General features: G+C 36.6%; 1 pseudogene; it reads left to right on the forward strand.

Annotated features, from left to right (window-relative positions):
- The first annotated feature begins 9,757 nt into the window (after positions 1–9,757).
- Positions 9,758–10,501, forward strand: LOC120993564 (annotated as a pseudogene).
- The last annotated feature ends 1,528 nt before the right edge of the window (positions 10,502–12,029 follow it).

A 12,029-nucleotide genomic window follows, 5' to 3' on the forward strand; every position in this document is an offset into this window, starting at 1 on the left:
ACACTGTAGCATTTTGCTTCCAATGTGAGAGGGTGGGAGTTAGTGGACTCTCCCGTCCACTCTTCACCACTTATCACTACAACCCACTAGTGCAGTGGGGACTGTATTTTTAAACTTTTTGGTTTGTAGGAATAATTAATAAAGATAAGTAACACGTTTATATATCCACCTTATTCAGGTTAACACATATGGAAATAAAAGTGAAGTATTAATTAACCTGGGTCAAGATAGGTTCCACTGCCTAGTTAGGCATCAGTTCATATACATATTACAACTAAAAGATCAAGATCTCCCTTAAGATTGCATTACATTAGTGGTTGTAGCGGATTGCGTTTGGCTACAATGGATGTTTAATCTGTACTGTTGAATGGATTTACAATGTTATGTTAAATTCCCTAATCAGTATGTAACATGCGGAACATTCGTCTGGTTGTGCGGTAGAAACACAATGGCTACAATGGATGTCTCAAATGGATTGTTGATTGAATTACTTCTCAGACTGACGGGAGGGGTGTCGGAATATTTATGCTGTCTCCGATTGACAGTCTATATTATTTATGTGAATAAATTAAAATCTGTAATGAAGAAGATTCTAATTTATTATCATAAATATCAAGCTAAAACAAGCTCGTGATCTGCGTTGAATTGAAGACAAAGCCCAGTTACAGACAAAATATATATGTAATTTATTAATACAATTTTTAGTACAAAATAATATATAATAAAATTGGTGACAATTAAAATTCAATCAATGATATGCACAATAGTGAGAAAGTCAAAAATAATTGAGAATATATATATACACAATTATGCCTTCTTATAATGATACCCCTCAATTATATTTTAAATCAATTTAATACTTGATTTCTCTCAGCCGACAAATGTCTGATTAAACCCAAATTTGGTTTATCTATTATCTATAGAGATATATATGTATATAATCAACCATACCGGTCTAGTACTGAATTCAATTCCTTGGAGATAATACCATGTTTTCACCAGTATATTTTCAATCTCCCTGTATTGGATTAATTTTCAGGATGATGCTGCAGGTACACCCCAATCTTATTCCAAAACAGATACTATACACAAAGTATGGTTAATTGAATATATATAGATATGTATAATATTAATTAATTATCCTATAAAATATAGGTAAGATTATACTATACCAAAATGTCAGCTAGCAGAAATCAGTTTCAATGGTTCTAAGATGGCTGCCTCCAATGACTGAAAAGGTGGTCAGGGCTGGATCTGGTCTTTTCCCTTGATGATCTTCCCTTGATGATGATAGTTAGAGAGCTGCTGATGGTCAGAGAGCTCCCTTCTGTCAGCCCATACCAATTTTTTATCCTATCTTAGAAAGGGCTTGGCCAAGTTTTATCATTAACTAGTGACCTCACTTTATAATTAATAGAACCTCCCTAGGGAAAATACACCCCAAACCTTTATGTTACCCTAACACTAGATGGCACTAGTACTCCATACAAAAGTCGAGGCACTTATTTATGTTTTCTATATATTTCCTTATTCATTTACTAGCAATAAATTTTAACTAAGGTTTCAGACAAAACCTTGAGGAGATCTTGAATAGACAATGACTTTTGTATTTAGTGAAACAACTCGTATACCCCTTAATCTTTTGACCAGACCAAATTAAATCAAGATACACATGACCATTCTTAGGTCATTGTTCTGGGGAAAAGACAGGGTTTGTTTATGACCACCTGTGTCCACATTTCTCCCTTCAAGAAAACCTTAAGGAAAGAGATCATTAATTGTTAGAATCTCTCTGGGAGAGATTCTAAATATGACATAGGAGTTTGTACCTTATCTAAGCAATTAGTTTTCATTAGACCTTGGGACATCTCCTTCTCACAAAAACAGACTTGGGTAAACACTCTGGTACATATTGTTAATCCTTGGTTAATAATCCTGAATCACCCTGCACTTTTTAAAATAAGACAAAATGGTTGTTCTTTAGGTTCATATCCATACATCTTATATAGGCCTTATACTTATGGACTTTATTTATACCCAATAGTTCTGACAGGGGATGTGTGGGCTGTAACCAGTCTGTGATTAAAGAATGGATAATTTTCTATAGGTGTCTCCCTTGCATGGGAGAGGGGCATAAAAGTAGGGAATGTGGCATTAAACAGGGTTTTGCTCCTGATACTGTCTGTCAGTGTCGTCCAGTTATTGGGAAGAGTGATGGGATATTCGTTGATGGTTTTATTTACTAATGATGCTGTGCTTCCTATGTGAACTACTTGATCCCAAAATAAACCCATTTAATACCGGCAGACAAAGCCTATGTTGCATTATGGCTCCGCTACAGTGGTTTATGTGGTTAATTAACTGGGGTGTGTGTGTATATATACACTCACCTAAAGAATTATTAGGAACACCATACTAATACGGTTTTGGACCCCCTTTTGCCTTCAGAACTGCCTTAATTCTACGTGGTATTGATTCAACAAGGTGCTGATATCATTCTTTAGAAATGTTGGCCCATATTGATAGGATAGCATCTTGCAGTTGATGGAGATTTGAGGGATGCACATCCAGGGCACGAAGCTCCCGTTCCACCACATCCCAAAGATGCTCTATTGGGTTGAGATCTGGTGACTGTGGGGGCCATTTTAGTACAGTGAACTCATTGTCATGTTCAAGAAACCAATGTGAAATGATTCGAGCTTTGTGACATGGTGCATTATCCTGCTGGAAGTAGCCATCAGAGGATGGATACATGTTCTCATTCTGTTTACGCCAAAGTCGGACTCTACCATTTTAATGTCTCAACAGAAATCGAGACTTATCAGACCAGGCAACATTTTTCCAGTCTTTAACAGTCCAATTTTGGTGAGCTTGTGCAAATTGTAACCTCTTTTTCCTATTTGTAGTGGAGATGAGTGGTACCCGGTGGGGTCTTCTGCTGTTGTAGCCCATCCGCCTCAAGGTTGTGCGTGTTGTGGCTTCACAAATGCTTTGCTGCATACCTCGGTTGTAACGAGTGGTTATTTCAGTCAACGTTGCTCTTCTATCAGCTTGAATCAGTCGGCCCATTCTCCTCTGACCTCTAGCATCCACAAGGCATTTTTGCCCACAGGACTGCCGCATACTGGATGTTTTTCCCTTTTCACACCATTCTTTGTAAACCCTAGAAATGGTTGTGCGTGAAAATCCCAGTAACTGAGCAGATTGTAAAATACTCAGACCAGCCCGTCTGGCACCAACAACCATGCCACGCTCAAAATTGCTTAAATCACCTTTCTTTCCCATTCTGACATTCAGTTTGGAGTTCAGGAGATTGTCTTGACCAGGACCACACCCCTAAATGCATTGAAGCAACTGCCATGTGATTGGTTGACTAGATAATTGCATTAATTAGAAATAGAACAGCTGTTCCTAATAAATCTTTAGGTGAGTGTATATATATATGTGTATGTGTGTGGAATGAATGAAATCATCCAGTGACATCATACATCTGTACCGAGCAGTGTGTATAACTATATATATACAATCACAGTGAGGTAGAGATGTATGATGTAAGCGGATGATTTTGTATGTGTCACACCAGATATTAAGTAATCATTTTTAAATGGATTAAATACGAATGTAGTAGATTTAACACACATGCTTTAGGAGACGTGTTATGTAAACAAAATGCAATTAAATGCGTTAAGCTATTTTTTTTAAATGGCTTTTGTTTCAACATATAATTTTACAAATGCCTAGGAAGGCAATAAGACCTATCTTGACCCAGGTGAAATTTAATACTTCACTTTTTATTATTATTATATATTAAAATCTGAATTACTAGGTGAGTGCTCATTTTATTTAACTGTATTAACTATTTTACAAACTCCACTAGAGAATTGAGATGTGCTGACTGTATTTTTAAACATAGTATTTTTTTGGTTTGTAAAATAGTTAATAAAGGTAAATAAAATGAGCACTCACCTAGTAATTCAGATTTTAATATATATAATAATAAAAGTGAAGTATTAAATTTCACCTGGGTCAAGATAGGTCTTATTGCCTTCCTAGACATTTGTAAAATTATTTGTTAATAAACCTTACCTAGGTTAGGTCCTAACCATTATTATTTTGTTTCAACATAACGCAATGAGTTAAGAGGTTGTGTGTTATCCCAACTACATCTGTACGGATTAGCAGCATAACTGAATATATACATTACATAGTGTTGTAGAAAGAGATACAAAAGTCATGTAAATATTGTACCTGGACACAATCGTTTGCTCATCTCCTTTACAAGATTGGGCTTATACCTTTTCAGATCGCACCACTTCTTCTGTAGTTCTCGATCTTTGTGCCACAAGGAGAATTTCATATATAACTCTGCACGGAGAGACCTCAGGATGGCGCGCTTCTCCACTCTCTTCTTGGTAAGGGCCTATCCCCGCACCAACAAACGCTGCAAGATAAAGATGCAAGCATATGATTCCAATTTTTTTTTATTCTAAGTTTTAAAAAATATGTCCTCAACAAACCAGCAAAAAGTAGTTACGTCTTTGAAGGGGAAATATTAGATTGAATGTTATCGTTATAAGATCGGCTTGTATTGCGATTGTATGTGTATGGTGTCTGAGTGAGCAATCGGATATTGGCCAGCTAAGCTGCGATGTACCTGTCTAGAGAAGTGACGGTACGGTATTGGATGTACTGCTGGTTTGCATCCCCTTGGTGCACCCTGGGTATAGCTAAATGAACCAGCAAATACGGTGAGACAAAGAAAGCTTATGGACATAAAATATAATCTATATATATTGTGTTTGTGTGTGTATGGTATATAGTGTATGGAACCGTATATAGTGTATGGTATATAGTGTGTGGTATATATTGAGTGACAGGAAAATGGACGTGCTATGTGCATGTGATAGAAATGTATCTGTTGTCCATACATACATGCTACAAACATAGTGCTGTGAAGTAACAAGAGTACTTAGTGCACCATTCTGTATTATCTACTCTTACCATAAAAACTTTTTTTTGGTAAGAAAAAAAAAAAATCACATTCATATAGAAAATATTCGTACTTACGAATATTTCGCTAGACTCGATCTACAAATAATAATTGTTCTGACATGCATGCTATATGATAAAAATTAAGTACTGTAATATAATATTACTTACGGCAGAGCACATTGTACTGTCTGCGAGTGTCTGGAGACTGTCTGGAAATACTTCCTTTGAAAAAACGTTATCGGCGCGAATTAAATTAAATTACGTCATGCGGTCGCGCACACTCTAGGACATATAACGTTCATGATTTTTCAGTTTAAATCGTGATCTCGAATATTAAAAATATTCGATATTCTTGGATTAGAAGAAGACAAATATTCTAAAAAGCGAATATAAAGCAATATAGCGAATATATTCATTATTTAGAATATTCGTCATTTTTTTGTCCATCTGAAAACGTGATTCCTTCCTGCTTCAGTTGCTTGTGGGCCAATGACTCATTGACCCACAAGCAAGAAGCAGGGAGGAATCATGTTTTCAGATGGAAAAAATATGAATTTTCGATATAGCGAATATATAGCGCTATATTCGAAATATTCGCGAATTCTCAAAGTTGCGATATTTGAGATAAAAAATTGGTATTCGAATATTCGTGCTCAAAACTAGTTATAACCATGCTATAACAGAAAACCATAACGGAATCCCTAACGCTAGTGTGAACTCACCCTAACCCCTTTAATTTTTTATTTATCAGATTGCTTCTTACTAAGCAGCAGAAATATCTCTGATGAAGTAATGGTGGAACAAGCAGCATCCAGTTTGGATTTCTATTTTAGATTGTCATGTTTTTTCCTTCTTCTATATTTAATCTAAAAAAATGCAGAGTTCACAAAAGAGCAAGTGGCATTCTTCTCTTAGCTGATCAATTGTTATGAAGCATAATATGTTCTATGGACTAAGGATTGTGAAATAGACTCAATGGTATAAGTGGTATCTAATGAAGGAATAATCATAGTCAGGAGAAATCCAAGCAGATGACCAGAAGAGGTCTACATTGTCAGAACTGGAAATGAAGACACAGATATCTGGGAGCCCAGTGAGGACAGTCTGAACTTGTATCATGGTGATGGCCACAAGTAAACTACAGAGCAGATGATGTAGAGATTGTGTCATATATAAAAAACTGATGTATCTGATCATGAAATGTGTGTGGTTGATTAAAGCTGACCCACTAATGCATAATTTATAACTGAATAGTATCGGCCTGATTTCTGAAAATAATAAATGATCCTATAACAAGTTGTCATAGAGGGTTTATAATGAAAGTATTATAATCTGTTCAACTGAATATAATATGGAGTATTTCATATCTGTGAATTATAGATGGAGAGTCATGTGGTTGTATGTCTGGATGGAATGTATCTCATCAGGATGTAAAATGCTTATTGTTTACACTGATTCTCATATGAAAAGGTCTCAGAGTATCCCAGGAATCTCTTACAGATGCTAAATAGTAGTGCGAACAATAGGTCTCTACCCTGCAAATCCAATTTGTAAATGAAGAACCATCTCAGGAGGCCAGAAAATGCTAAACTTGTTGATGAGAAGGTGGGGCGATTATTCTTCCATTGCATATTGTAATGAGGGAAGAAAGATCTGATGAACAAAGTTTCATGATTATAAAGGTGGGACTGGGCACCTCCTGGGCGGAAGAGGAGGAGCAGATAGATATAGCCACCAAAGAGGTATAAAAGACCCAAGCATGGCTCAGAAAGCCAGAATTCACTAAGGGAATTCACTTGGATCAATGACTTGCTGAGGAGAAAACACTGACTGGAGATGAAGTACTGAGTGTGTAGAGGGTTCATGTCTGGTAAGTACTGACTGTGCTGTGTATAAGGACAATGTGTCTTTGTCTGTAATGTAATTATACACGCAGTGTCCATACATGTGATAGTACATACCTGTAACTGTGCAGGGAACACGGACAATCACCGATCCTGACTGCCATCACTGGACTGTACCAATAAGTTTGTGAAAGAGTTTTACTCACAGGACTAATCTGTAACACATCATTTTCTCTATAGATACCATAATCTGCTCCTCTAACTAGAGATATCTGTGTATCTACAGTTACAGTCAGGTCCATAAATATTGAGACATCAAAACAATTATAACATTTTTGGCTCTATACACCACCACAATGTATTTGAAATTAAACAAACAAAATTTATTGATGATGTGACTGCGGACAAAAGCAGCAGGATGAAGTCTGAAGTGTTTCGGGCAATATTATCTGCTCATATTGAGCCAAATGCTTCAGAACTCATTGGACGGCGCTTCACAGTGCAGATGGACAATGACCTAAAGCATACTGAAAAAGCAACCAAAGAGTTTTTTAAGGGAAAGAAGTGGAATGTTATGCAATGGCCAAGTCAATCAACTGACGTGAATCCGATTGAGCATGCATTTCACTTGCTGAAGACAAAACTGAAGGGAAAATGCCCCAAGAACAAGCAGGAACTGAAGACAGTTGTAGTAGAAGCCTGGCAGAGCATCACCAGGGATGAAACCCAGCGTCTGGTGATGTCTATGCGTTCCAGACTTCAGGCTGTAATTGACTGCAAAGGATTTGCAACCAAGTATTAAAAAGTGAAAGTTTGATTTATGATTATTATTATGTCCAATTACTTTTGGCCCATTAACAAGTGGGAGGCACATATGCAAACTGATGTAAATGCCCTCAAATTAAAGATGACAGTCTGCAGGTAAAGCACATCTTGTTTGTTTTATTTTTAATCCATTGTGGTAGTGTATAGAGCCAAAAATGTTAGAATTGTGTTGATGTCCCAATATTTATGGACCTGACTGTATATAATACAGGTCTGTACACATAACACATATTGTAGACAGTACATAGTGTAGAGGATGGTGGAGCACAAAACATTGCCTTTTCATGCTATTTTGTGCCATCATGACTTCCATAAATGATTTCTTAATGTCATGTCCTACTTGTGGGCAGTCTTCTAATGTGTACTTATATAATATGGAGGTAAAGAGTTTCCTGCTTGTAGGCATTATTCAAAACGTTAATGGGGTTTGGGGTCCATTTGCCAGTTTTTTTTAATGGATTTTTAAATTGTCCATAGGATGTAAATTCTACCATACCATGGCTATCCATGTATTACCTATATGCCAGTTAATATCAATAGATAAATCAAAAAGACCGCAATTCAATCTCCGTGCTTTCCTTAAATCCTACTTTCTGGGCAATCAGGTGACATGAAAAAGTCTGGTGACTGAAAATGTTTGCCGTCTATGATCTGATTTGTCCCTTAAAACATAAGAAACCAATAAAAATGTATTGAACGTGAGTTTAGAGAGTAAAGAAGTTTCAATGATCAATAGTGTTGGCAGTTTATGAGCTACCAGCACCTCCCGGATAGAAAGAGAGCAAGGATTGTCCGGTTTTAGATTTATTAAATAAGTAATCTCATAAAAAATTAAAAAATAAACTCACAAGGGACCGATGAAATCTAATCAAGGTGTCATGTCTGTGTCATGGTACAAGCCCGGGATAATGCTACATAGCACATGGGCCAAAGTGTAAAGTTCATATAGAAATAATATTACAGTGCAAAACACCTTTATGTGAACACAATGTTATGGACTGGTCTGCAGGATTAATAATCAAAATTAATTCACACTATAAAGAGATAAGTGGGTAGACGTTCCTAAATACTAATAATATCACAGCCTGATGAACGTTAAAATTCAAAAACAAAACCTTTATTAAAAGTCTGTTTAAAAGGGGGCAAAAGGCCTATATGTCACAGTCTGTGACCATCAGGCAACCAGTCTCCAACCTATACAGAGAGGGGTAGCAAATAACTCCTCTGTACAGTTAAGGGACTGGGCTAGAAAACTCTACTTGCTAGCTAGTGATTGCTATGGATAAGCAAGTCAGAGTTGAGGGCACGGTAACCAGTGTGAATGGACACATGTGTGTATATTACAAGTGAATCTGTGGGTGTATATGCAGATGTGGTTGTGCCACCTAGTTCATAGGTCGTATAATGCTAAATACAGTACATCTCACTGCATCTACCAGAGTGGAGTCTCTGTGGACTAGAATGTACCCTTGTATAGTACAGAGTTCAGACCAATCTATTTGTATAGCCTGCGGCCAGTATATAGGTCACAACCATGTATCCACAGCCAGTATGTTTTGGCTATATACAGTCACTCATAGCCAGTATATTTTGGCTCCATCCACACACCTGTAGCCAGTATATTTTGGCTCCATCCATTCATCACATACACACTCCAAGGCTATTGGGTAGAATATTGCATCTAGTGCAGCCCTGCCTAAAGAGCCGTGTCCTAGTAATTAGCAGCAGCTAATGAGCTATTTATATATTTGTAGCATTAATTAATTAGTAGCAAGGAAAATAAGGACCATTTAACTTATAAATATGTTCTTCTTTCTCCAGGTGATGACAGGATAAGAAGCAACTAGAAATATCTTTTCTCTTCCGCTTATGACGTAAAAGATAATTAAGTACGACTTGTCAGTAATAGAACTGAACACAGACTGGGTGAAATGTCAACAAGAGCTGAATGTAGGAAACCTTTAGAAATGAAATTTAAGAAAACTCGACAAGGTGAAAGGTCATTTAAATGTCCAGAATGTGGGAAATCATTTATTACAAAAACAAATTTTGTTGAACATCAGAGAATTCACACAGGAGAGAAACCGTATTCATGTACAGAATGTGAGAAGTGTTTTCGTCAGAAGTCAATACTTGTTCAACATCAGAGAATTCACACAGGAGAGAAGCCGTTTTCATGTACAGAATGTGAGAAGAGTTTTAGTCATAAAATAAATCTTGCACGTCATGAGAAAATTCACACAGGAGAGAAGCCGTTTTCATGTACAGAATGTGAGAAGTGTTTTCGTCAGAAGTCAATTCTTTTTCGACATCAGAGAATTCACACAGAAGAGAAGCCGTTTTCATGTACAGAATGTGAGAAGTGTTTTCGTCAGAAGTCAATTCTTTTTTGACATCAGAAAATTCACACAGAAGAGAAGCCGTTTTCATGTACAGAATGTGAGAAGTGTTTTAGTCAAAAGTCAGATCTTGTTAAACATCAGATTATTCATACAGGGATAAAGCCATTTAAATGTACAGAATGTGAGAAGAGTTTTAGTCATAAAATAAATCTTGCACGTCATGAGAAAATTCACACAGGAGAGAAGCCGTTTTCATGTACAGAATGTGAGAAGTGTTTTCTTCAGAAGTCACATCTTGTTCAACATCAGAGAATTCACACAGGAGAGAAGCCGTTTTCATGTACAGAATGTGAGAAGTGTTTTAGTCAAAAGTCAGATCTTGTTCAACATCAGATTATTCATACAGGGATAAAGCCATTTAAATGTACAGAATGTGAGAAATGTTTTAATGATAAATCAAATCTTTTGAAACATTTAAAAATTCACACGAGGAAGTAGCCATGTGTATGTATAGTATGAGAAAACAGTAGAATAAAAATGGGTCTTGTGGCAAATCGAAGAGCGGAGAAGTCAGAAGCCTTTATAATGTTCAGATTGTATGAAATGTGGCAGGTGTGGAGCTCTACTGTAGGACTTGGTACCTTATGATAAATCTTTATTTTTTTCTTTCAATCTTCTTTTATAATAAATTTTACATTGAGTGAATACTGAGTAACGTCTCTTTACACTCAGAGAGTCTCCCCTTGGCTGTGATGTTCATAGAGAGCACAAGATAGGATTTTAACCCCTTAAGGACTGGGCTCATTTTCACCTTAAGGACCATCTCCATTTGCCATAAACTGTTAAAGAATACCTAAAGGGTTAATATAGTTTGTAATATCAGTTTTGAATACCTTGAGTGGTTTTGTTTCTTAGATGGGATCACTTTTATGGAGTTTCTATTCTAGGGGTGCATCAGGGGTTCTTCAAATGGGACATGTTGCCAAAAAAAAGGCAATCAAAATCTGCCTTCCAGAAACCATACGGTGTTCCTTTCCTTCTGCGCCCTGCCGTTTGGTCATACAGAAGTTTACAACCACATATGGGGTGTTTCTGTAAACTGCAGAATCAGGGTAATAAATATTACGTTTTGTTTGGCTGTTAACCCATGCTTTGTTACTGGAAAAAAACTATTAAAATGGAAAATTTCCTAAAAAATAGCTGTTTTGGCACAGTTTTTATTTTATTTTTTTGACCATGTTCATCTGAGGGGTTAGGTAATAGGGGATTTTTATACAGTAGATTCTTACGGATGCGGCGATACCTAATATGTCTACTTTTTTAAATTTATTTAGGTTTTACACTATATTATCCTTTTATAAAAAAAAAAACATTTTAGTATCTCCATAGTCTAATACTAATTATTTTTTTAGTTTTTAGCCAATTATCTTAGGTAGGGGTTCATTTTTTGAGGGATGAGAGTACGGTTTTATTGGCACTATTTTGGCGGGCATATGACTATTTGATCACTTGCTATTACACTTTTTGTGATGTAAGGTGACAAAAAAAACAACTTTTTTTGCACAGTTTTGATTTTATCTTTTTGACCGTTTTCATCTGAGGGGTTAGGTCATCTGGTATTTTTATAGAGCAGATTATTACGGATGCGGAGATACCTAATATGTCAACTTTTTAAATTTATTTAAGTTTTACAAAATAATATTTTTGAAATAATTTTTTGTTTTGTTTTAGTGTCTCATGTCTGAGAACTAGGGATGAGCGAACCCGAAGTGTATAGTTCGGGTTCGTACCGAATTTTGGAGTGTCCGTGACACGGACCCGAACCCGAACATTTTCGTAAAAGTCCTTGTTCGGGTTCGGGGTTCGGCGCTTTCTTGGCGCTTTTTGAAAGGCTGCAAAGCAGCCAATCAACAAGCGTCATACTACTTGCCCCAAGAAGCCTACTATTGGCATGGCTGTGATTGGCCAGTGCAGCATGTGACCCAGCCTCTATTTAAGCTGGAGTCACGTAGCGCCGCTTGTCACT

The sequence above is a fragment of the Bufo bufo genome, chromosome 3, assembly GCF_905171765.1.
Source record: "Bufo bufo chromosome 3, aBufBuf1.1, whole genome shotgun sequence".
NCBI lineage: Eukaryota > Metazoa > Chordata > Amphibia > Anura > Bufonidae > Bufo > Bufo bufo.